At 53.4% G+C, this 17,500-nt stretch overlaps 33 non-coding genes across 33 annotated transcripts in view; all 33 read right to left on the bottom strand.

Moving 5' to 3' along the window:
* Nucleotides 1-298: 298 nt before the first annotated feature.
* trnai-aau (transfer RNA isoleucine (anticodon AAU)) lies at nucleotides 299-372 on the bottom strand. Its single transcript has one exon. It is a non-coding gene; the product is annotated as a tRNA-Ile (tRNA).
* Nucleotides 373-1,042: 670 nt separating this feature from the next.
* trnaf-gaa (transfer RNA phenylalanine (anticodon GAA)) lies at nucleotides 1,043-1,115 on the bottom strand. The gene has a single exon. It is a non-coding gene; the product is annotated as a tRNA-Phe (tRNA).
* An 84-nt stretch (nucleotides 1,116-1,199) lies between these two features.
* Nucleotides 1,200-1,273, bottom strand: trnai-aau (transfer RNA isoleucine (anticodon AAU)). Its single transcript has one exon. It is a non-coding gene; the product is annotated as a tRNA-Ile (tRNA).
* Nucleotides 1,274-1,944: 671 nt separating this feature from the next.
* trnaf-gaa (transfer RNA phenylalanine (anticodon GAA)) lies at nucleotides 1,945-2,017 on the bottom strand. The gene has a single exon. It is a non-coding gene; the product is annotated as a tRNA-Phe (tRNA).
* Nucleotides 2,018-3,003: 986 nt separating this feature from the next.
* Nucleotides 3,004-3,077, bottom strand: trnai-aau (transfer RNA isoleucine (anticodon AAU)). Its single transcript has one exon. It is a non-coding gene; the product is annotated as a tRNA-Ile (tRNA).
* A 670-nt stretch (nucleotides 3,078-3,747) lies between these two features.
* On the bottom strand, nucleotides 3,748-3,820 carry trnaf-gaa (transfer RNA phenylalanine (anticodon GAA)). Its single transcript has one exon. It is a non-coding gene; the product is annotated as a tRNA-Phe (tRNA).
* An 84-nt stretch (nucleotides 3,821-3,904) lies between these two features.
* Nucleotides 3,905-3,978, bottom strand: trnai-aau (transfer RNA isoleucine (anticodon AAU)). Its single transcript has one exon. It is a non-coding gene; the product is annotated as a tRNA-Ile (tRNA).
* A 671-nt stretch (nucleotides 3,979-4,649) lies between these two features.
* On the bottom strand, nucleotides 4,650-4,722 carry trnaf-gaa (transfer RNA phenylalanine (anticodon GAA)). Its single transcript has one exon. It is a non-coding gene; the product is annotated as a tRNA-Phe (tRNA).
* An 84-nt stretch (nucleotides 4,723-4,806) lies between these two features.
* trnai-aau (transfer RNA isoleucine (anticodon AAU)) lies at nucleotides 4,807-4,880 on the bottom strand. The gene has a single exon. It is a non-coding gene; the product is annotated as a tRNA-Ile (tRNA).
* Nucleotides 4,881-5,551: 671 nt separating this feature from the next.
* trnaf-gaa (transfer RNA phenylalanine (anticodon GAA)) lies at nucleotides 5,552-5,624 on the bottom strand. Its single transcript has one exon. It is a non-coding gene; the product is annotated as a tRNA-Phe (tRNA).
* A 986-nt stretch (nucleotides 5,625-6,610) lies between these two features.
* trnai-aau (transfer RNA isoleucine (anticodon AAU)) lies at nucleotides 6,611-6,684 on the bottom strand. The gene has a single exon. It is a non-coding gene; the product is annotated as a tRNA-Ile (tRNA).
* A 670-nt stretch (nucleotides 6,685-7,354) lies between these two features.
* Nucleotides 7,355-7,427, bottom strand: trnaf-gaa (transfer RNA phenylalanine (anticodon GAA)). Its single transcript has one exon. It is a non-coding gene; the product is annotated as a tRNA-Phe (tRNA).
* Nucleotides 7,428-7,511: 84 nt separating this feature from the next.
* trnai-aau (transfer RNA isoleucine (anticodon AAU)) lies at nucleotides 7,512-7,585 on the bottom strand. Its single transcript has one exon. It is a non-coding gene; the product is annotated as a tRNA-Ile (tRNA).
* Nucleotides 7,586-8,256: 671 nt separating this feature from the next.
* Nucleotides 8,257-8,329, bottom strand: trnaf-gaa (transfer RNA phenylalanine (anticodon GAA)). The gene has a single exon. It is a non-coding gene; the product is annotated as a tRNA-Phe (tRNA).
* An 84-nt stretch (nucleotides 8,330-8,413) lies between these two features.
* trnai-aau (transfer RNA isoleucine (anticodon AAU)) lies at nucleotides 8,414-8,487 on the bottom strand. The gene has a single exon. It is a non-coding gene; the product is annotated as a tRNA-Ile (tRNA).
* A 671-nt stretch (nucleotides 8,488-9,158) lies between these two features.
* Nucleotides 9,159-9,231, bottom strand: trnaf-gaa (transfer RNA phenylalanine (anticodon GAA)). Its single transcript has one exon. It is a non-coding gene; the product is annotated as a tRNA-Phe (tRNA).
* An 829-nt stretch (nucleotides 9,232-10,060) lies between these two features.
* trnaf-gaa (transfer RNA phenylalanine (anticodon GAA)) lies at nucleotides 10,061-10,133 on the bottom strand. Its single transcript has one exon. It is a non-coding gene; the product is annotated as a tRNA-Phe (tRNA).
* An 84-nt stretch (nucleotides 10,134-10,217) lies between these two features.
* Nucleotides 10,218-10,291, bottom strand: trnai-aau (transfer RNA isoleucine (anticodon AAU)). Its single transcript has one exon. It is a non-coding gene; the product is annotated as a tRNA-Ile (tRNA).
* A 670-nt stretch (nucleotides 10,292-10,961) lies between these two features.
* On the bottom strand, nucleotides 10,962-11,034 carry trnaf-gaa (transfer RNA phenylalanine (anticodon GAA)). The gene has a single exon. It is a non-coding gene; the product is annotated as a tRNA-Phe (tRNA).
* An 84-nt stretch (nucleotides 11,035-11,118) lies between these two features.
* Nucleotides 11,119-11,192, bottom strand: trnai-aau (transfer RNA isoleucine (anticodon AAU)). The gene has a single exon. It is a non-coding gene; the product is annotated as a tRNA-Ile (tRNA).
* A 671-nt stretch (nucleotides 11,193-11,863) lies between these two features.
* Nucleotides 11,864-11,936, bottom strand: trnaf-gaa (transfer RNA phenylalanine (anticodon GAA)). The gene has a single exon. It is a non-coding gene; the product is annotated as a tRNA-Phe (tRNA).
* Nucleotides 11,937-12,765: 829 nt separating this feature from the next.
* trnaf-gaa (transfer RNA phenylalanine (anticodon GAA)) lies at nucleotides 12,766-12,838 on the bottom strand. The gene has a single exon. It is a non-coding gene; the product is annotated as a tRNA-Phe (tRNA).
* An 84-nt stretch (nucleotides 12,839-12,922) lies between these two features.
* On the bottom strand, nucleotides 12,923-12,996 carry trnai-aau (transfer RNA isoleucine (anticodon AAU)). Its single transcript has one exon. It is a non-coding gene; the product is annotated as a tRNA-Ile (tRNA).
* Nucleotides 12,997-13,666: 670 nt separating this feature from the next.
* Nucleotides 13,667-13,739, bottom strand: trnaf-gaa (transfer RNA phenylalanine (anticodon GAA)). Its single transcript has one exon. It is a non-coding gene; the product is annotated as a tRNA-Phe (tRNA).
* Nucleotides 13,740-13,823: 84 nt separating this feature from the next.
* trnai-aau (transfer RNA isoleucine (anticodon AAU)) lies at nucleotides 13,824-13,897 on the bottom strand. Its single transcript has one exon. It is a non-coding gene; the product is annotated as a tRNA-Ile (tRNA).
* Nucleotides 13,898-14,568: 671 nt separating this feature from the next.
* trnaf-gaa (transfer RNA phenylalanine (anticodon GAA)) lies at nucleotides 14,569-14,641 on the bottom strand. The gene has a single exon. It is a non-coding gene; the product is annotated as a tRNA-Phe (tRNA).
* Nucleotides 14,642-14,725: 84 nt separating this feature from the next.
* On the bottom strand, nucleotides 14,726-14,799 carry trnai-aau (transfer RNA isoleucine (anticodon AAU)). Its single transcript has one exon. It is a non-coding gene; the product is annotated as a tRNA-Ile (tRNA).
* Nucleotides 14,800-15,469: 670 nt separating this feature from the next.
* On the bottom strand, nucleotides 15,470-15,542 carry trnaf-gaa (transfer RNA phenylalanine (anticodon GAA)). Its single transcript has one exon. It is a non-coding gene; the product is annotated as a tRNA-Phe (tRNA).
* Nucleotides 15,543-15,626: 84 nt separating this feature from the next.
* trnai-aau (transfer RNA isoleucine (anticodon AAU)) lies at nucleotides 15,627-15,700 on the bottom strand. Its single transcript has one exon. It is a non-coding gene; the product is annotated as a tRNA-Ile (tRNA).
* Nucleotides 15,701-16,370: 670 nt separating this feature from the next.
* Nucleotides 16,371-16,443, bottom strand: trnaf-gaa (transfer RNA phenylalanine (anticodon GAA)). Its single transcript has one exon. It is a non-coding gene; the product is annotated as a tRNA-Phe (tRNA).
* Nucleotides 16,444-16,527: 84 nt separating this feature from the next.
* On the bottom strand, nucleotides 16,528-16,601 carry trnai-aau (transfer RNA isoleucine (anticodon AAU)). The gene has a single exon. It is a non-coding gene; the product is annotated as a tRNA-Ile (tRNA).
* Nucleotides 16,602-17,271: 670 nt separating this feature from the next.
* trnaf-gaa (transfer RNA phenylalanine (anticodon GAA)) lies at nucleotides 17,272-17,344 on the bottom strand. The gene has a single exon. It is a non-coding gene; the product is annotated as a tRNA-Phe (tRNA).
* Nucleotides 17,345-17,428: 84 nt separating this feature from the next.
* Nucleotides 17,429-17,500, bottom strand: part of trnai-aau (transfer RNA isoleucine (anticodon AAU)) — a 74-nt gene continuing 2 nt past the window's right edge. The window contains exon 1 of the tRNA in view: nucleotides 17,429-17,500. This exon is cut by the window's right edge and continues 2 nt beyond it. This is a non-coding gene — a tRNA (tRNA-Ile).

Here is a 17,500-nt window from a genome sequence, read left to right as displayed (position 1 = left end):
AGGGACAAGTTTATGCAGTACGTCCCGTGTTGCGCATTTCTTTGACCAGTCAGCGGTCAGCAGTGCTTTGGCGTGACCTTTGAGAAAACGCAGCGTCAACCACTTCCTTGAGTAGACTCTACTTTGGAGACGCCAAAGCTTTGCCGAAACCCGGGATCGAACCAGGGACCTTCAGAACTTCAGTCTAACGCTCTCCCAACTTAGTTATTTCGGCACAGAGACCACTGTCTTCAGTAGCATGTCGAAGTCTGGCCACAAACGCGGGGAAGGAAGGAAAAGACCTCCAAAAAGCTCTCAGTGGCCCGTAAGGGGATCGAACCCGTGACCTTGGCGTTATTAGCACCACGCTCTGACCAACTGAGCTAACAGGCCAATGACGGCATGTGAAGCAACGGAAACGGGGTGTCCTCGGCGCCACCTCGTGTCGGCGTGAAACAACCGGTCGTGTTTGGCCCACGCCACCAGGCGCTTTTTTCGCTGCAAATTCAAGTGGATGTCAAGAAAGCAACGAAACGGGAGCTAGCAGCATTCCGAGACTCCAAGGTGCACTGCCGAAATGGTACGGCGTTCGCTTATCATGCAAGAGGTAGCGGGATAGACGCCAGCATTGTCCAATACCGTCTTCTTCTTTTTCGTCTTTTGGCAGTTTCCCTTAAAGTACAGCTCCGCTGCACTTTCTGCAGTCTATCTCCCAACGCAGACAGCACCCCCTCGATGCAGCTGGTCGTCATCTTCATGGCGACACAAGCCACTCTCTCCTGTCGTCCTTTTAGCGGCAAGCACAGGAACGTCTCCAAATCCTCAATCGGCGGGGGCGTTTTGCGGCTTGACATTTCATCCAATGGAGGGAAAACACGGCCCACTGGTGCACAGCGCTGCGCTCTCACCTCAGATATTTAAAAGGGACAAGTTTATGCAGTACGTCCCGTGTCGCGCATTTCTTTGACCAGTCAGCGGTCAGCAGTGCTTTGGCGTGACCTTTGAGAAAACGCACCGTCAACCACTTCCTTGAGTAGACTCTACTTTGGAGACGCCAAAGCTTTGCCGAAACCCGGGATCGAACCAGTGACCTTCAGATCTTCAGTCTAACGCTCTCCCAACTGAGCTATTTCGGCACAGAGACCACTGTCTTCAGTAGCATGGCGAAGCCTGGCCACAAACGCGGGGAAGGAAGGAAAAGACCTCCAAATAGCTCTCAATGGCCCGTAAGGGGATCGAACCCGTGACCTTGGCGTTATTAGCACCACGCTCTGACCAACTGAGCTAACAGGCCAATGACGCCTTGAGAAGCAACGGAAACGTGGTGTCCTCGGCGCCACCTCGTGTCGGCGTGAAACAACCGGTCGTGTTTGGCCCACGCCACCAGGCGCTTTTTTCACTGCAAATTCAAGTGGATGTCAAGAAAGCAACGAAACGGGAGCTAGCAGCATTCCGAGACTCCAAGGTGCACTGCCGAAATGGTACGGCGTTCGCTTATCATGCAAGAGGTAGCGGGATAGACGCCAGCATTGTCCAATACCGTCTTCTTTTTTTTTCGTCTTTTGGCAGTTTCCCCTAAAGTACAGCTCCGCTGCACGTTCTGCAGTCTATCTCCCAACGCAGACAGCACCCCCTCGATGCAGCTGGTCGTCATCTTCATCGCGACACAAGCCACTCTCTCCTGTCGTCCTTTTAGCGGCAAGCACAGGAACGTCTCCAAATCCTCAATTGGCGGGGGCGTTTTGCGGCTTGACATTTCATCCAATGGAGGGAAAACACGGGCCACTGGTGCACAGCGCTGCGCTCTCACCTCAGATATTTAAAAGGGACAAGTTTATGCAGTACGTCCCGTGTCGCGCATTTCTTTGACCAGTCAGCGGTCAGCAGTGCTTTGGCGTGACCTTTGAGAAAATGCACCGTCAACCACTTCCTTGAGTAGACTCTACTTTGGAGACGCCAAAGCTTTGCCGAAACCCGGGATCGAACCAGTGACCTTCAGATCTTCAGTCTAACGCTCTCCCAACTGAGCTATTTCGGCACAGAGACCACTGTCTTCAGTAGCATGGCGAAGCCTGGCCACAAACGCGGGGAAGGAAGGAAAAGACCTCCAAAAAGCTCTCAATGGCCCGTAAGGGGATCGAACCCGTGACCTTGGCATTATTAGCACCACGCTCTGACCAACTGAGCTAACAGGCCAATGACGCCTTGAGAAGCAACGGAAACGTGGTGTCCTCGGCGCCACCTCGTGTCGGCGTGAAACAACCGGTCGTGTTTGGCCCACGCCACCAGGCGCTTTTTTCACTGCAAATTCAAGTGGATGTCAAGAAAGCAACGAAACGGGAGCTAGCAGCATTCCGAGACTCCAAGGTGCACTGCCGAAATGGTACGGCGTTCGCTTATCATGCAAGAGGTAGCGGGATAGACGCCAGCATTGTCCAATACCGTCTTCTTTTTTTTTCGTCTTTTGGCAGTTTCCCCTAAAGTACAGCTCCGCTGCACGTTCTGCAGTCTATCTCCCAACGCAGACAGCACCCCCTCGATGCAGCTGGTCGTCATCTTCATCGCGACACAAGCCACTCTCTCCTGTCGTCCTTTTAGCGGCAAGCACAGGAACGTCTCCAAATCCTCAATCGGCGGGGGCGTTTTGCGGCTTGACATTTCATCCAATGGAGGGAAAACACGGGCCACTGGTGCACAGCGCTGCGCTCTCACCTCAGATATTTAAAAGGGACAAGTTTATGCAGTACGTCCCGTGTCGCGCATTTCTTTGACCAGTCAGCGGTCAGCAGCGCTTTGGCGTGACCTTTGAGAAAACGCAGCGTCAACCACTTCCTTGAGTAGACTCTACTTTGGAGACGCCAAAGCTTTGCCGAAACCCGGGATCGAACCAGGGACCTTCAGAACTTCAGTCTAACGCTCTCCCAACTTAGCTATTTCGGCACAGAGACCACTGTCTTCAGTAGCATGTCGAAGTCTGGCCACAAACGCGGGGAAGGAAGGAAAAGACCTCCAAAAAGCTCTCAGTGGCCCGTAAGGGGATCGAACCCGTGACCTTGGCGTTATTAGCACCACGCTCTGACCAACTGAGCTAACAGGCCAATGACGCCATGTGAAGCAACGGAAACAGGGTGTCCTCGGCGCCACCTCGTGTCGGCGTGAAACAACCGGTCGTGTTTGGCCCACGCCACCAGGCGCTTTTTTCGCTGCAAATTCAAGTGGATGTCAAGAAAGCAACGAAACGGGAGCTAGCAGCATTCCGAGACTCCAAGGTGCACTGCCGAAATGGTACGGCGTTCGCTTATCATGCAAGAGGTAGCGGGATAGACGCCAGCATTGTCCAATACCGTCTTCTTCTTTTTCGTCTTTTGGCAGTTTCCCTTAAAGTACAGCTCCGCTGCACTTTCTGCAGTCTATCTCCCAACGCAGACAGCACCCCCTCGATGCAGCTGGTCGTCATCTTCATGGCGACACAAGCCACTCTCTCCTGTCGCCCTTTTAGCGGCAAGCACAGGAACGTCTCCAAATCCTCAATCGGCGGGGGCGTTTTGCGGCTTGACATTTCATCCAATGGAGGGAAAACACGGCCCACTGGTGCACAGCGCTGCGCTCTCACCTCAGATATTTAAAAGGGACAAGTTTATGCAGTACGTCCCGTGTCGCGCATTTCTTTGACCAGTCAGCGGTCAGCAGTGCTTTGGCGTGACCTTTGAGAAAACGCACCGTCAACCACTTCCTTGAGTAGACTCTACTTTGGAGACGCCAAAGCTTTGCCGAAACCCGGGATCGAACCAGTGACCTTCAGATCTTCAGTCTAACGCTCTCCCAACTGAGCTATTTCGGCACAGAGACCACTGTCTTCAGTAGCATGGCGAAGCCTGGCCACAAACGCGGGGAAGGAAGGAAAAGACCTCCAAAAAGCTCTCAATGGCCCGTAAGGGGATCGAACCCGTGACCTTGGCGTTATTAGCACCACGCTCTGACCAACTGAGCTAACAGGCCAATGACGCCTTGAGAAGCAACGGAAACGTGGTGTCCTCGGCGCCACCTCGTGTCAATGTGAAACAACCGGTCGTGTTTGGCCCACGCCACCAGGCGCTTTTTTCGCTGCAAATTCAAGTGGACGTCAAGAAAGCAACGAAACGGGAGCTATCAGCATTCCGAGACTCCAAGGTGCACTGCCGAAATGGTACGGCGTTCGCTTATCATGCAAGAGGTAGCGGGATAGACGCCAGCATTGTCCAATACCGTCTTCTTTTTTTTTTGTCTTTTGGCAGTTTCCCCTAAAGTACAGCTCCGCTGCACGTTATGCAGTCTATCTCCCAACGCAGACAGCACCCCCTCGATGCAGCTGGTCGTCATCTTCATCGCGACACAAGCCACTCTCTCCTGTCGTCCTTTTAGCGGCAAGCACAGGAACGTCTCCAAATCCTCAATCGGCGGGGGCGTTTTGCGGCTTGACATTTCATCCAATGGAGGGAAAACACGGGCCACTGGTGCACAGCGCTGCGCTCTCACCTCAGATATTTAAAAGGGACAAGTTTATGCAGTACGTCGCGTGTCGCGCATTTCTTTGACCAGTCAGCGGTCAGCAGTGCTTTGGCGTGACCTTTGAGAAAACGCACCGTCAACCACTTCCTTGAGTAGACTCTACTTTGGAGACGCCAAAGCTTTGCCGAAACCCGGGATCGAACCAGGGACCTTTAGATCTTCAGTCTAACGCTCTCCCAACTGAGCTATTTCGGCACGAAGACCACTGTCTTCAGTAGCATGTCGAAGTCTGGCCACAAACGCGGGGAAGGAAGGAAAAGGCCTCCAAAAAGCTCTCAGTGGCCCGTAAGGGGATCGAACCCGTGACCTTGGCGTTATTAGCACCACGCTCTGACCAACTGAGCTAACAGGCCAATGACGGCATGTGAAGCAACGGAAACGGGGTGTCCTCGGCGCCACCTCGTGTCGGCGTGAAACAACCGGTCGTGTTTGGCCCACGCCACCAGGCGCTTTTTTCGCTGCAAATTCAAGTGGATGTCAAGAACGCAACGAAACGGGAGCTAGCAGCATTCCGAGACTCCAAGGTGCACTGCCGAAATGGTACGGCGTTCGCTTATCATGCAAGAGGTAGCGGGATAGACGCCAGCATTGTCCAATACCGTCTTCTTTTTTTTCCGTCTTTTGGCAGTTTCCCCTAAAGTACAGCTCCGCTGCACGTTATGCAGTCTATCTCCCAACGCAGACAGCACCCCCTCGATGCAGCTGGTCGTCATCTTCATCGCGACACAAGCCACTCTCTCCTGTCGTCCTTTTAGCGGCAAGCACAGGAACGTCTCCAAATCCTCAATCGGCGGGGGCGTTTTGCGGCTTGACATTTCATCCAATGGAGGGAAAACACGGGCCACTGGTGCACAGCGCTGCGCTCTCACCTCAGATATTTAAAAGGGACAAGTTTATGCAGTACGTCCCGTGTCGCGCATTTCTTTGACCAGTCAGCGGTCAGCAGTGCTTTGGCGTGACCTTTGAGAAAACGCACCGTCAACCACTTCCTTGAGTAGACTCTACTTTGGTAATGGCAAAGCTTTGCCGCAACCCGGGATCGAACCAGGGACCTTTAGATCTTCAGTCTAACGCTCTCCCAACTGAGCTATTTCGGCACGGAGACCACTGTCTTCAGTAATATGTCGAAGCCTGGCCACAAACTCGGGGAAGAAAGTAAAAGACCTCCAAAAAGCTCTCAATAGCCCGTAAGGGGATCGAACCCGTGACCTTGGCTTTATTAGCACCACGCTCTGACCAACTGAGGTAACAGGCCAATGACGCCTTGTGAAGCAACGGAAACGTAGTGTCCTCGGCGCCACCTCGTGTCGGCGTGAAACAACCGGTCGTGTTTGGCCCACGCCACCAGGCGCTTTTTTCGCTGCAAATTCAAGTGGATGTCAAGAACGCAACGAAACGGGAGCTAGCAGCATTCCGAGACTCCAAGGTGCACTGCCGAAATGGTACGGCGTTCGCTTATCATGCAAGAGGTAGCGGGATAGACGCCAGCATTGTCCAATACCGTCTTCTTTTTTTTTCGTCTTTTGGCAGTTTCCCCTAAAGTACAGCTCCGCTGCACGTTCTGCAGTCTATCTCCCAACGCAGACAGCACCCCCTCGATGCAGCTGGTCGTCATCTTCATCGCGACACAAGCCACTCTCTCCTGTCGTCCTTTTAGCGGCAAGCACAGGAACGTCTCCAAATCCTCAATCGGCGGGGGCGTTTTGCGGCTTGACATTTCATCCAATGGAGGGAAAACACGGGCCACTGGTGCACAGCGCTGCGCTCTCACCTCAGATATTTAAAAGGGACAAGTTTATGCAGTACGTCCCGTGTCGCGCATTTCTTTGACCAGTCAGCGGTCAGCAGCGCTTTGGCGTGACCTTTGAGAAAACGCAGCGTCAACCACTTCCTTGAGTAGACTCTACTTTGGAGACGCCAAAGCTTTGCCGAAACCCGGGATCGAACCAGGGACCTTCAGAACTTCAGTCTAACGCTCTCCCAACTTAGCTATTTCGGCACAGAGACCACTGTCTTCAGTAGCATGTCGAAGTCTGGCCACAAACGCGGGGAAGGAAGGAAAAGACCTCCAAAAAGCTCTCAGTGGCCCGTAAGGGGATCGAACCCGTGACCTTGGCGTTATTAGCACCACGCTCTGACCAACTGAGCTAACAGGCCAATGACGCCATGTGAAGCAACGGAAACAGGGTGTCCTCGGCGCCACCTCGTGTCGGCGTGAAACAACCGGTCGTGTTTGGCCCACGCCACCAGGCGCTTTTTTCGCTGCAAATTCAAGTGGATGTCAAGAAAGCAACGAAACGGGAGCTAGCAGCATTCCGAGACTCCAAGGTGCACTGCCGAAATGGTACGGCGTTCGCTTATCATGCAAGAGGTAGCGGGATAGACGCCAGCATTGTCCAATACCGTCTTCTTCTTTTTCGTCTTTTGGCAGTTTCCCTTAAAGTACAGCTCCGCTGCACTTTCTGCAGTCTATCTCCCAACGCAGACAGCACCCCCTCGATGCAGCTGGTCGTCATCTTCATGGCGACACAAGCCACTCTCTCCTGTCGCCCTTTTAGCGGCAAGCACAGGAACGTCTCCAAATCCTCAATCGGCGGGGGCGTTTTGCGGCTTGACATTTCATCCAATGGAGGGAAAACACGGCCCACTGGTGCACAGCGCTGCGCTCTCACCTCAGATATTTAAAAGGGACAAGTTTATGCAGTACGTCCCGTGTCGCGCATTTCTTTGACCAGTCAGCGGTCAGCAGTGCTTTGGCGTGACCTTTGAGAAAACGCACCGTCAACCACTTCCTTGAGTAGACTCTACTTTGGAGACGCCAAAGCTTTGCCGAAACCCGGGATCGAACCAGTGACCTTCAGATCTTCAGTCTAACGCTCTCCCAACTGAGCTATTTCGGCACAGAGACCACTGTCTTCAGTAGCATGGCGAAGCCTGGCCACAAACGCGGGGAAGGAAGGAAAAGACCTCCAAAAAGCTCTCAATGGCCCGTAAGGGGATCGAACCCGTGACCTTGGCGTTATTAGCACCACGCTCTGACCAACTGAGCTAACAGGCCAATGACGCCTTGAGAAGCAACGGAAACGTGGTGTCCTCGGCGCCACCTCGTGTCAATGTGAAACAACCGGTCGTGTTTGGCCCACGCCACCAGGCGCTTTTTTCGCTGCAAATTCAAGTGGACGTCAAGAAAGCAACGAAACGGGAGCTATCAGCATTCCGAGACTCCAAGGTGCACTGCCGAAATGGTACGGCGTTCGCTTATCATGCAAGAGGTAGCGGGATAGACGCCAGCATTGTCCAATACCGTCTTCTTTTTTTTTTGTCTTTTGGCAGTTTCCCCTAAAGTACAGCTCCGCTGCACGTTATGCAGTCTATCTCCCAACGCAGACAGCACCCCCTCGATGCAGCTGGTCGTCATCTTCATCGCGACACAAGCCACTCTCTCCTGTCGTCCTTTTAGCGGCAAGCACAGGAACGTCTCCAAATCCTCAATCGGCGGGGGCGTTTTGCGGCTTGACATTTCATCCAATGGAGGGAAAACACGGGCCACTGGTGCACAGCGCTGCGCTCTCACCTCAGATATTTAAAAGGGACAAGTTTATGCAGTACGTCGCGTGTCGCGCATTTCTTTGACCAGTCAGCGGTCAGCAGTGCTTTGGCGTGACCTTTGAGAAAACGCACCGTCAACCACTTCCTTGAGTAGACTCTACTTTGGAGACGCCAAAGCTTTGCCGAAACCCGGGATCGAACCAGGGACCTTTAGATCTTCAGTCTAACGCTCTCCCAACTGAGCTATTTCGGCACGAAGACCACTGTCTTCAGTAGCATGTCGAAGTCTGGCCACAAACGCGGGGAAGGAAGGAAAAGGCCTCCAAAAAGCTCTCAGTGGCCCGTAAGGGGATCGAACCCGTGACCTTGGCGTTATTAGCACCACGCTCTGACCAACTGAGCTAACAGGCCAATGACGGCATGTGAAGCAACGGAAACGGGGTGTCCTCGGCGCCACCTCGTGTCGGCGTGAAACAACCGGTCGTGTTTGGCCCACGCCACCAGGCGCTTTTTTCGCTGCAAATTCAAGTGGATGTCAAGAACGCAACGAAACGGGAGCTAGCAGCATTCCGAGACTCCAAGGTGCACTGCCGAAATGGTACGGCGTTCGCTTATCATGCAAGAGGTAGCGGGATAGACGCCAGCATTGTCCAATACCGTCTTCTTTTTTTTCCGTCTTTTGGCAGTTTCCCCTAAAGTACAGCTCCGCTGCACGTTATGCAGTCTATCTCCCAACGCAGACAGCACCCCCTCGATGCAGCTGGTCGTCATCTTCATCGCGACACAAGCCACTCTCTCCTGTCGTCCTTTTAGCGGCAAGCACAGGAACGTCTCCAAATCCTCAATCGGCGGGGGCGTTTTGCGGCTTGACATTTCATCCAATGGAGGGAAAACACGGGCCACTGGTGCACAGCGCTGCGCTCTCACCTCAGATATTTAAAAGGGACAAGTTTATGCAGTACGTCCCGTGTCGCGCATTTCTTTGACCAGTCAGCGGTCAGCAGTGCTTTGGCGTGACCTTTGAGAAAACGCACCGTCAACCACTTCCTTGAGTAGACTCTACTTTGGTAATGGCAAAGCTTTGCCGCAACCCGGGATCGAACCAGGGACCTTTAGATCTTCAGTCTAACGCTCTCCCAACTGAGCTATTTCGGCACGGAGACCACTGTCTTCAGTAATATGTCGAAGCCTGGCCACAAACTCGGGGAAGAAAGTAAAAGACCTCCAAAAAGCTCTCAATAGCCCGTAAGGGGATCGAACCCGTGACCTTGGCTTTATTAGCACCACGCTCTGACCAACTGAGGTAACAGGCCAATGACGCCTTGTGAAGCAACGGAAACGTAGTGTCCTCGGCGCCACCTCGTGTCGGCGTGAAACAACCGGTCGTGTTTGGCCCACGCCACCAGGCGCTTTTTTCGCTGCAAATTCAAGTGGATGTCAAGAACGCAACGAAACGGGAGCTAGCAGCATTCCGAGACTCCAAGGTGCACTGCCGAAATGGTACGGCGTTCGCTTATCATGCAAGAGGTAGCGGGATAGACGCCAGCATTGTCCAATACCGTCTTCTTTTTTTTTCGTCTTTTGGCAGTTTCCCCTAAAGTACAGCTCCGCTGCACGTTCTGCAGTCTATCTCCCAACGCAGACAGCACCCCCTCGATGCAGCTGGTCGTCATCTTCATCGCGACACAAGCCACTCTCTCCTGTCGTCCTTTTAGCGGCAAGCACAGGAACGTCTCCAAATCCTCAATCGGCGGGGGCGTTTTGCGGCTTGACATTTCATCCAATGGAGGGAAAACACGGCCCACTGGTGCACAGCGCTGCGCTCTCACCTCAGATATTTAAAAGGGACAAGTTTATGCAGTACGTCCCGTGTCGCGCATTTCTTTGACCAGTCAGCGGTCAGCAGTGCTTTGGCGTGACCTTTGAGAAAACGCACCGTCAACCACTTCCTTGAGTAGACTCTACTTTGGAGACGCCAAAGCTTTGCCGAAACCCGGGATCGAACCAGGGACCTTTAGATCTTCAGTCTAACGCTCTCCCAACTGAGCTATTTCGGCACTGAGACCTCTGTCTTCAGTAGCATGTCGAAGTCTGGCCACAAACGCGGGGAAGGAAGGAAAAGACCTCCAAAAAGCTCTCAGTGGCCCGTAAGGGGATCGAACCCGTGACCTTGGCGTTATTAGCACCACGCTCTGACCAACTGAGCTAACAGGCCAATGACGGCATGTGAAGCAACGGAAAGGGGTGTCCTCGGCGCCACCTCATGTCGGCGTGAAACAACCGGTCGTGTTTGGCCCACGCCACCAGGCGCTTTTTTCGCTGCAAATTCAAGTGGATGTCAAGAACGCAACGAAACGGGAGCTAGCAGCATTCCGAGACTCCAAGGTGCACTGCCGAAATGGTACGGCGTTCGCTTATCATGCAAGAGGTAGCGGGATAGACGCCAGCATTGTCCAATACCGTCTTCTTTTTTTTTCGTCTTTTGGCAGTTTCCCCTAAAGTACAGCTCCGCTGCACGTTCTGCAGTCTATCTCCCAACGCAGACAGCACCCCCTCGATGCAGCTGGTCGTCATCTTCATCGCGACACAAGCCACTCTCTCCTGTCGTCCTTTTAGCGGCAAGCACAGGAACGTCTCCAAATCCTCAATCGGCGGGGGCGTTTTGCGGCTTGACATTTCATCCAATGGAGGGAAAACACGGCCCACTGGTGCACAGCGCTGCGCTCTCACCTCAGATATTTAAAAGGGACAAGTTTATGCAGTACGTCCCGTGTCGCGCATTTCTTTGACCAGTCAGCGGTCAGCAGTGCTTTGGCGTGACCTTTGAGAAAACGCACCGTCAACCACTTCCTTGAGTAGACTCTACTTTGGAGACGCCAAAGCTTTGCCGAAACCCGGGATCGAACCAGGGACCTTTAGATCTTCAGTCTAACGCTCTCCCAACTGAGCTATTTCGGCACAGAGACCTCTGTCTTCAGTAGCATGTCGAAGTCTGGCCACAAACGAGGGGAAGGAAGGAAAAGACCTCCAAAAAGCTCTCAGTGGCCCGTAAGGGGATCGAACCCGTGACCTTGGCGTTATTAGCACCACGCTCTGACCAACTGAGCTAACAGGCCAATGACGGCATGTGAAGCAACGGAAACGGGGTGTCCTCGGCGCCACCTCATGTCGGCGTGAAACAACCGGTCGTGTTTGGCCCACGCCACCAGGCGCTTTTTTCGCTGCAAATTCAAGTGGATGTCAAGAACGCAACGAAACGGGAGCTAGCAGCATTCCGAGACTCCAAGGTGCACTGCCGAAATGGTACGGCGTTCGCTTATCATGCAAGAGGTAGCGGGATAGACGCCAGCATTGTCCAATACCGTCTTCTTTTTTTTTCGTCTTTTGGCAGTTTCCCCTAAAGTACAGCTCCGCTGCACGTTCTGCAGTCTATCTCCCAACGCAGACAGCACCCCCTCGATGCAGCTGGTCGTCATCTTCATCGCGACACAAGCCACTCTCTCCTGTCGTCCTTTTAGCGGCAAGCACAGGAACGTCTCCAAATCCTCAATCGGCGGGGGCGTTTTGCGGCTTGACATTTCATCCAATGGAGGGAAAACACGGCCCACTGGTGCACAGCGCTGCGCTCTCACCTCAGATATTTAAAAGGGACAAGTTTATGCAGTACGTCCCGTGTCGCGCATTTCTTTGACCAGTCAGCGGTCAGCAGTGCTTTGGCGTGACCTTTGAGAAAACGCACCGTCAACCACTTCCTTGAGTAGACTCTACTTTGGACACGCCAAAGCTTTGCCGAAACCCGGGATCGAACCAGGGACCTTTAGATCTTCAGTCTAACGCTCTCCCAACTGAGCTATTTCGGCACGGAGACCTCTGTCTTGAGTAGCATGTCGAAGCCTAGCCACAAACGCGGGGAAGGAAGGAAAAGACCTCCAGGAAGCTCTCAATGGCTCGTAAGGAGATCGAACCCGTGACCTAGGCGTTATTAGCACCACGCTCTGACCAACTGAGCTAACAGGCAAATGACGCCATGTGAAGCAACGGAAACGTGGTGTCCTCGGCGCCACCTCGTGTCAATGTGAAACAACCGGTCGTGTTTGGCCCACGCCACCAGGCGCTTTTTTCGCTGCAAATTCAAGTGGACGTCAAGAAAGCAACGAAACGGGAGCTATCAGCATTCCGAGACTCCAAGGTGCACTGCCGAAATGGTACGGCGTTCGCTTATCATGCAAGAGGTAGCGGGATAGACGCCAGCATTGTCCAATACCGTCTTCTTTTTTTTTTGTCTTTTGGCAGTTTCCCCTAAAGTACAGCTCCGCTGCACGTTATGCAGTCTATCTCCCAACGCAGACAGCACCCCCTCGATGCAGCTGGTCGTCATCTTCATCGCGACACAAGCCACTCTCTCCTGTCGTCCTTTTAGCGGCAAGCACAGGAACGTCTCCAAATCCTCAATCGGCGGGGGCGTTTTGCGGCTTGACATTTCATCCAATGGAGGGAAAACACGGGCCACTGGTGCACAGCGCTGCGCTCTCACCTCAGATATTTAAAAGGGACAAGTTTATGCAGTACGTCCCGTGTCGCGCATTTCTTTGACCAGTCAGCGGTCAGCAGTGCTTTGGCGTGACCTTTGAGAAAAGGCAGCGTCAACCACTTCCTTGAGTAGACTCTACTTTGGAGACGCCAAAGCTTTGCCGAAACCCGGGATCGAACCAGGAACCTTCAGAACTTCAGTCTAACGCTCTCCCAACTGAGCTATTTCGGCACAGAGACCACTGTCTTCAGTAGCATGTCGAAGTCTGGCCACAAACGCGGGGAAGGAAGGAAAAGACCTCCAAAAAGCTCTCAGTGGCCCGTAAGGGGATCGAACCCGTGACCTTGGCGTTATTAGCACCACGCTCTGACCAACTGAGCTAACAGGCCAATGACGGCATGTGAAGCAACGGAAACGGGGTGTCCTCGGCGCCACCTCGTGTCGGCGTGAAACAACCGGTCGTGTTTGGCCCACGCCACCAGGCGCTTTTTTCGCTGCAAATTCAAGTGGATGTCAAGAAAGCAACGAAACGGGAGCTAGCAGCATTCCGAGACTCCAAGGTGCACTGCCGAAATGGTACGGCGTTCGCTTATCATGCAAGAGGTAGCGGGATAGACGCCAGCATTGTCCAATACCGTCTTCTTCTTTTTCGTCTTTTGGCAGTTTCCCTTAAAGTACAGCTCCGCTGCACTTTCTGCAGTCTATCTCCCAACGCAGACAGCACCCCCTCGATGCAGCTGGTCGTCATCTTCATGGCGACACAAGCCACTCTCTCCTGTCGTCCTTTTAGCGGCAAGCACAGGAACGTCTCCAAATCCTCAATCGGCGGGGGCGTTTTGCGGCTTGACATTTCATCCAATGGAGGGAAAACACGGGCCACTGGTGCACAGCGCTGCGCTCTCACCTCAGATATTTAAAAGGGACAAGTTTATGCAGTACGTCCCGTGTCGCGCATTTCTTTGACCAGTCAGCGGTCAGCAGTGCTTTGGCGTGACCTTTGAGAAAACGCACCGTCAACCACTTCCTTGAGTAGACTCAACTTTGGAGACGCCAAAGCTTTGCCGAAACCCGGGATCGAACCAGTGACCTTCAGATCTTCAGTCTAACGCTCTCCCAACTGAGCTATTTCGGCACAGAGACCACTGTCTTCAGTAGCATGGCGAAGCCTGGCCACAAACGCGGGGAAGGAAGGAAAAGACCTCCAAATAGCTCTCAATGGCCCGTAAGGGGATCGAACCCGTGACCTTGGCGTTATTAGCACCACGCTCTGACCAACTGAGCTAACAGGCCAATGACGCCTTGAGAAGCAACGGAAACGTGGTGTCCTCGGCGCCACCTCGTGTCGGCGTGAAACAACCGGTCGTGTTTGGCCCACGCCACCAGGCGCTTTTTTCACTGCAAATTCAAGTGGATGTCAAGAAAGCAACGAAACGGGAGCTAGCAGCATTCCGAGACTCCAAGGTGCACTGCCGAAATGGTACGGCGTTCGCTTATCATGCAAGAGGTAGCGGGATAGACGCCAGCATTGTCCAATACCGTCTTCTTTTTTTTTCGTCTTTTGGCAGTTTCCCCTAAAGTACAGCTCCGCTGCACGTTCTGCAGTCTATCTCCCAACGCAGACAGCACCCCCTCGATGCAGCTGGTCGTCATCTTCATCGCGACACAAGCCACTCTCTCCTGTCGTCCTTTTAGCGGCAAGCACAGGAACGTCTCCAAATCCTCAATTGGCGGGGGTGTTTTGCGGCTTGACATTTCATCCAATGGAGGGAAAACACGGGCCACTGGTGCACAGCGCTGCGCTCTCACCTCAGATATTTAAAAGGGACAAGTTTATGCAGTACGTCCCGTGTCGCGCATTTCTTTGACCAGTCAGCAGTCAGCAGTGCTTTGGCGTGACCTTTGAGAAAATGCACCGTCAACCACTTCCTTGAGTAGACTCTACTTTGGAGACGCCAAAGCTTTGCCGAAACCCGGGATCGAACCAGTGACCTTCAGATCTTCAGTCTAACGCTCTCCCAACTGAGCTATTTCGGCACAGAGACCACTGTCTTCAGTAGCATGGCGAAGCCTGGCCACAAACGCGGGGAAGGAAGGAAAAGACCTCCAAAAAGCTCTCAGTGGCCCGTAAGGGGATCGAACCCGTGACCTTGGCGTTATTAGCACCACGCTCTGACCAACTGAGCTAACAGGCCAATGACGCCTTGAGAAGCAACGGAAACGTGGTGTCCTCGGCGCCACCTCGTGTCGGCGTGAAACAACCGGTCGTGTTTGGCCCACGCCACCAGGCGCTTTTTTCACTGCAAATTCAAGTGGATGTCAAGAAAGCAACGAAACGGGAGCTAGCAGCATTCCGAGACTCCAAGGTGCACTGCCGAAATGGTACGGCGTTCGCTTATCATGCAAGAGGTAGCGGGATAGACGCCAGCATTGTCCAATACCGTCTTCTTTTTTTTCGTCTTTTGGCAGTTTCCCCTAAAGTACAGCTCCGCTGCACGTTCTGCAGTCTATCTCCCAACGCAGACAGCACCCCCTCGATGCAGCTGGTCGTCATCTTCATCGCGACACAAGCCACTCTCTCCTGTCGTCCTTTTAGCGGCAAGCACAGGAACGTCTCCAAATCCTCAATTGGCGGGGGCGTTTTGCGGCTTGACATTTCATCCAATGGAGGGAAAACACGGGCCACTGGTGCACAGCGCTGCGCTCTCACCTCAGATATTTAAAAGGGACAAGTTTATGCAGTACGTCCCGTGTCGCGCATTTCTTTGACCAGTCAGCGGTCAGCAGTGCTTTGGCGTGACCTTTGAGAAAACGCAGCGTCAACCACTTCCTTGAGTAGACTCTACTTTGGAGACGCCAAAGCTTTGCCGAAACCCGGGATCGAACCAGGAACCTTCAGAACTTCAGTCTAACGCTCTCCCAACTGAGCTATTTCGGCACAGAGAGCACTGTCTTCAGTAGCATGTCGAAGTCTGGCCACAAACGCGGGGAAGGAAGGAAAAGACCTCCAAAAAGCTCTCAGTGGCCCGTAAGGGGATCGAACCCGTGACCTTGGCGTTATTAGCACCACGCTCTGACCAACTGAGCTAACAGGCCAATGACGGCATGTGAAGCAACGGAAACGGGGTGTCCTCGGCGCCACCTCGTGTCGGCGTGAAACAACCGGTCGTGTTTGGCCCACGCCACCAGGCGCTTTTTTCGCTGCAAATTCAAGTGGATGTCAAGAAAGCAACGAAACGGGAGCTAGCAGCATTCCGAGACTCCAAGGTGCACTGCCGAAATGGTACGGCGTTCGCTTATCATGCAAGAGGTAGCGGGATAGACGCCAGCATTGTCCAATACCGTCTTCTTCTTTTTCGTCTTTTGGCAGTTTCCCTTAAAGTACAGCTCCGCTGCACTTTCTGCAGTCTATCTCCCAACGCAGACAGCACCCCCTCGATGCAGCTGGTCGTCATCTTCATGGCGACACAAGCCACTCTCTCCTGTCGTCCTTTTAGCGGCAAGCACAGGAACGTCTCCAAATCCTCAATCGGCGGGGGCGTTTTGCGGCTTGACATTTCATCCAATGGAGGGAAAACACGGCCCACTGGTGCACAGCGCTGCGCTCTCACCTCAGATATTTAAAAGGGACAAGTTTATGCAGTACGTCCCGTGTCGCGCATTTCTTTGACCAGTCAGCGGTCAGCAGTGCTTTGGCGTGACCTTTGAGAAAACGCACCGTCAACCACTTCCTTGAGTAGACTCTACTTTGGAGACGCCAAAGCTTTGCCGAAACCCGGGATCGAACCAGTGACCTTCAGATCTTCAGTCTAACGCTCTCCCAACTGAGCTATTTCGGCACAGAGACCACTGTCTTCAGTAGCATGGCGAAGCCTGGCCACAAACGCGGGGAAGGAAGGAAAAGACCTCCAAAAAGCTCTCAATGGCCCGTAAGGGGATCGAACCCGTGACCTTGGCGTTATTAGCACCACGCTCTGACCAACTGAGCTAACAGGCCAATGACGCCTTGAGAAGCAACGGAAACGTGGTGTCCTCGGCGCCACCTCCTGTCGGCGTGAAACAACCGGTCGTGTTTGGCCCACGCCACCAGGTGCTTTTTTCACTGCAAATTCAAGTGGATGTCAAGAAAGCAACGAAACGGGAGCTAGCAGCATTCCGAGACTCCAAGGTGCACGGCCGAAATGGTACGGCGTTCGCTTATCATGCAAGAGGTAGCGGGATAGACGCCAGCATTGTCCAATACCGTCTTCTTTTTTTTTCGTCTTTTGGCAGTTTCCCCTAAAGTACAGCTCCGCTGCACGTTCTGCAGTCTATCTCCCAACGCAGACAGCACCCCCTCGATGCAGCTGGTCGTCATCTTCATCGCGACACAAGCCACTCTCTCCTGTCGTCCTTTTAGCGGCAAGCACAGGAACGTCTCCAAATCCTCAATTGGCGGGGGCGTTTTGCGGCTTGACATTTCATCCAATGGAGGGAAAACACGGGCCACTGGTGCACAGCGCTGCGCTCTCACCTCAGATATTTAAAAGGGACAAGTTTATGCAGTACGTCCCGTGTCGCGCATTTCTTTGACCAGTCAGCGGTCAGCAGTGCTTTGGCGTGACCTTTGAGAAAACGCAGCGTCAACCACTTCCTTGAGTAGACTCTACTTTTGAGACACGAAGCTTTGCCGAAACCCGGGATCGAACCAGGGACCTTCAGAACTTCAGTCTAACGCTCTCCCAACTGAGCTATTTCGGCACAGAGACCACTGTCTTCAGTAGCATGTCGAAGTCTGGCCACAAACGCGGGGAAGGAAGGAAAAGACCTCCAAAAAGCTCTCAGTGGCCCGTAAGGGGATCGAACCCGTGACCTTGGCGTTATTAGCACCACGCTCTGACCAACTGAGCTAACAGG

This window comes from Osmerus mordax, chromosome 17 (assembly GCF_038355195.1).
Source record: "Osmerus mordax isolate fOsmMor3 chromosome 17, fOsmMor3.pri, whole genome shotgun sequence".
NCBI lineage: Eukaryota > Metazoa > Chordata > Actinopteri > Osmeriformes > Osmeridae > Osmerus > Osmerus mordax.
The sequence above is the reverse complement of the archived record's forward strand: the minus strand, read 5'-3'. Positions and strand labels throughout refer to the sequence as shown.